The sequence below is a fragment of the Ostrea edulis genome, chromosome 5 (genome assembly GCF_947568905.1).
Source record: "Ostrea edulis chromosome 5, xbOstEdul1.1, whole genome shotgun sequence".
NCBI lineage: Eukaryota > Metazoa > Mollusca > Bivalvia > Ostreida > Ostreidae > Ostrea > Ostrea edulis.
In genome coordinates, this window is record NC_079168.1 from 13,966,590 (window position 1) to 13,971,295 (window position 4,706).

Sequence of the window (4,706 nt, forward strand, 5' to 3'; positions counted from 1 at the left end):
AGATGCACAATAATGCCAGTGCGGAATGGGTCCTCAGGAACGGACTGTCGGCAGTAATAGTCAATTCCTCAGCATCCCTAGAGCACCATTTGGGTTTGATTTACCCCACTTTAGGTTATTACATCCACTCTTCGTCGGCACTAGAAATGAAAGTACGAACAAACATCACAAGTCATTTTAGATTTAATAGTGTCTACAACGTTATTCCAGATACTAGCCTTGGACAGACTTACTTTGTATCAACGATTCATAATACAAGCGAAAAATACACCTGTGCCATTCTAGCTCCCTTTAATAATCCGCTTAACATTGTCATCACATTACCAAAAGAACTACTCCATCAAGTGACTATCAATGGTACAAGGATGGACGACATCAACACGAGAAGGACTGTTCCAAATGGACAAGCAGTAAAATTAAGTAGCCTTTCCCCTATACGCCATGTTCTCATCCAATCAACAAGGAATCCATTTTCGGTGTTTTGCGTTGAGGAACATGTAAGATACCAGCTAAAACCGAGCAGTCACTGTGGAAAGAGTTTCAATTTTTTATGTCCAAAAAATGTACCACATGTGACTCATTGCCATGTTTTCCTGACCTGTATTACATCTCGTCAAAATACATTAACTCTTTCAAACTCAACTGGCTTCAGAAAAGAAGTGACCCAGAGTGGTTATTTCTTATCCTACGACCTTGTGTCAGGGGAGGATTTGGATTTAAGATCTAAACACGAAATATGTGTTCTTCTAACAAAGTATTCACATGAGCATGATATAGTTTGGACGGAAGTTGAAATGCTCTCTTCATTAGGGACCCATTTCATCAATTCAATTGACTCTAAGTCAACAAATTCCCAGAGTCTTTCTACGTTAAGTATTCAAACAGGAAAATCAAATCCCTTAACGGAAATACCTCTGGGTCACACAAGCTCTTTAAGGCATACCAGTTTACAATTAGGAATGAAATATTCATCCACTCAAAGAGCAGGATTTCCAATCCAAACAAGTTCAACAGAATCGACAACTAACACAGCAGGAGAGAAAACATGGGTTTCTGCAAGTCCGTTACTATCAAGCATTGTAAGCCACACAATGTCAGAATCTCCATATCAGAAAACATCAATGACATTTTATAAGGAAACGTCAGGTCCATCGGAACAGACTACAAATTATCGTATGAGTCCTTCCATTCTGATGAACCTATCTTCCATTTTGGGTCAGTCCACATCAAATGTAGGGTCTAAACTGAAAATCGCTACCAACACACAACTAACAACAGTCAGACACAATGAATCTGCAATTTCGTCAAACGCACCTCTTTTTCAATCTTTGAAAACCTCACATTTTTATACCTCTACACCAAGTCGCCGAGATGACTCAACCGCGAAGGCCGAGTGTAAATGTTCTCCAGGCGAATACTGCATCGAACTCCAGCGATCGACTCTCAATTTCTCCACATTGGAAGAAAAGATGAAACATCTACATTCAGTGTTAATGGTAAACAAATCGCGGTTGAATTCTTTCCTGAGGCAGAAAAGATGCGCGCAGGACGAGCGACCATCAGCCAGGAACCTGGGCTATGTTGGTGCTATCATAATATCCATATGTTTCGGGTCCATTGTTATGTGTGACTTGATGGCAATGTTTGAAAGCCGTCTCAAATATACCAGGAATTAAGTTTATCTGTTTTAGATCAGTTGTACCGACGACGAAGAAATGTATCAAGAATTAAGCATACGCTTCTATCCATTTTTTTAAAAATTATATTTGTGCATCTTCAACACGAAGAGTTCTTGTTCAGTAGGTTATAAATTTTATATTGTAGTAATAGTACTATATTTTGCATATCGGCAAATATAATAAAATATATTTTACCTAAAAAAATAAAATATATTTTACTTAAAATGTCACGAAAAGCTACATGTATATATTATTGAGAAACGTTACGAGGGTCCATTTAAAGTCTAGTTTGATTTGCCGGTATGCATGAAATGAAAGACGTGTGTATGGAAAATATGCATTATTTATCATTTAAAATCAACAGCGAAAACGCATGTCTATTGTTTGCATTGTAAAAGTAGGAATTCTGAACCCAAGTTGGTGATTATTGATGCCAACAAGAGCATCTCTCTCTCTCTCTCTCTCTCTCTCTCTCTCTCTCTCTCTCTCTCTCTCTCTCTCTTAATATATCTATCTCCTTTAATTTATCTCTATTCATATAACATATTCTGCAATCAGTATTTCTTATGAATTTTAAAATATGTACGAGTCCTAAATTCTAAATTAATTAATGTATCCACCTGTTTGTCTATCAACACTATCAATATTTGGTGTTGCAATACCTTCGGTATGGAGATGCAGTTTATACACTAAACTTATTCAGTATGCAAGGGCAAAGGTCACATATATGTATTGTTGACATGAGCTTGGTTTCATCTGTGACAGGTCTTAAACTTCTAAACAGCTTTGTCACCTTACAATAGTTGTTTTTAAATTCAGTTCAATTGCCAGATTAGATGGTTTGTAGAGTAATAAAATATGCCCGGATTAAGAAATGGCGACAACCAGACCACACTTTACCAGCCAAATACCCTATGCTGGGTGTGTGTGCCAAAAATTATTCCCCGCCATTTAGCAGTTGTAAATGAGACCAAGGCTGCGTAAACGCTTTACCTAACAAATAAATCTTTTTCAATATTACTTAATTCATGTATTTGTATCTATACGTATATTTCTATTGAACATGAAAATCTATGTATTATTGATAAAATATGTAAAAGGTACATTTGGATTTACATGTTAAAGTGGATAAAAGATCATCAAAGTTTATGGTTTCTAGATAGGTAAATCATCTAGAAATTGTGGTTGATAAGAATGATCCGCACAATGAATCAAAAGTATGAAAATCAGTAGGTGATATTAGTGTCCGATATTTCTCTGGCCTGCATTGGATGAAATACAGATAAGGATCTTGTGGTACCTATCAGTTGATGATGGCTCCAAATACACCGAACAGCATATAGACAGTGAGACAGCTGTAAAAGTGTTCTAAAGGAGTATTTCAGCGCACGTCTACTGACTGAGGCTGTGTGATAATTAACTGTATTCACCCGTTCGTTGGTTTAAGCTGAATTCATTCTAAGTGTTAGTAAGACATGACGTAGAGCTACGGTCTAAACAAGGAATTCATTCTAAGTGTTAGTAAGTCATGACGTAGAGCTACGGTCTAAACAAGGAATTCATTCTAAGTGTTAGTAAGTCATGACGTAGAGCTACGGTCTAAACAAGGAATTCATTCTAAGTGTTAGTAAGTCATGACGTAGAGCTACGGTCTAAACAAGGAATTCATTCTAAGTGTTAGTAAGTCATGACGTAGAGCTACGGTCTAAACAAGGAATTCATTCTAAGTGTTAGTAAGTCATGACGTAGAGCTACGGTCTAAACAAGGAATTCATTCTAAGTGTTAGTAAGTCATGACGTAGAAATACGGTCTAAACAAGGAATTCTAGGTGAAGTTATTAATCTACTTCATAAAATTTATTGGCATACACATGAAAGTGTTGGTTGAATGTTATGTTGCTGTAAATTATATCACAATGTAAGATATAGGAGAAACAGGATTGTTGATGCCCTCAGAATGCATAAAAACAGTACGTTCTGTTGTTTTTTGTTTTTGCTGATGAGATGATGAAGGTTTACCAATAATCAGTTCATGCTAAGAATAGACAGCTATTGTTTGATGTAGATATGTACACTCAACCAGAATTATAAACAGAAAAGTATTACAGCTAAGAAGTTATACCAAATTGCTATCATAGCAAGTTATATTAAGTACTGCAGCATAATACTTGCATGCAATTTAAATTGTTTTACTTGAAAAATTTATGATAAAATTGATTGAATTAAAATGCGATTTGGTGTATATTGCTTAAACAGATTTTAAATTGAGATTTTCAAATTCTTTTTGTAATTTCTGTGTTTTAACACAAATATCTACATATGTATATATATTCTGATAATTTCTGTGTTTTAACACACATATCTACATATGTATATATATATTCTGATAATTTCTGTGTTTTAACACACATATCTACATATGTATATATATTCTGATAATTTCTGTGTTTTAACACATATATCTACATATGTATATATATTCTGATAATTTCTGTGTTTTAACACACATATCTACATATGTATATATATATTCTGATAATTTCTGTGTTTTAACACACATATCTACATATGCATATATATATTCTGATAATTTCTGTGTTTTAACACATATATCCACATATGTATATATATTCTCGTAATTTTGGAATGCGTACTATGGTTTTGGATTTACACAGTGAATGAATTTCTACAATTCTTATATAAATTAAAACTATTTCCTATTCAACAGAAATCTTGAAATACCTTTGAATTAACATTAAAGGTCAAGTTAAATATTATCTAAAGACTTTGTGTTTTGAGAGGCGACCAGAATCGAACTATGTATGTATGAAAAAAAAAAAAAAAAAAAAAAAACCAACTTCGCAGGAAAAAAGTACATTTGAAAAAATGGGATGGGGAAGGGTTTTTGCCTGAGAAATTACGTCCCCTTTAGTTCCCCTCTGACTATTCTAATAAACTATAACGAACGATGAAAAACGTTACAATTGATCAATATTAACACATCTTACGCAATATTGAATGTCCGAG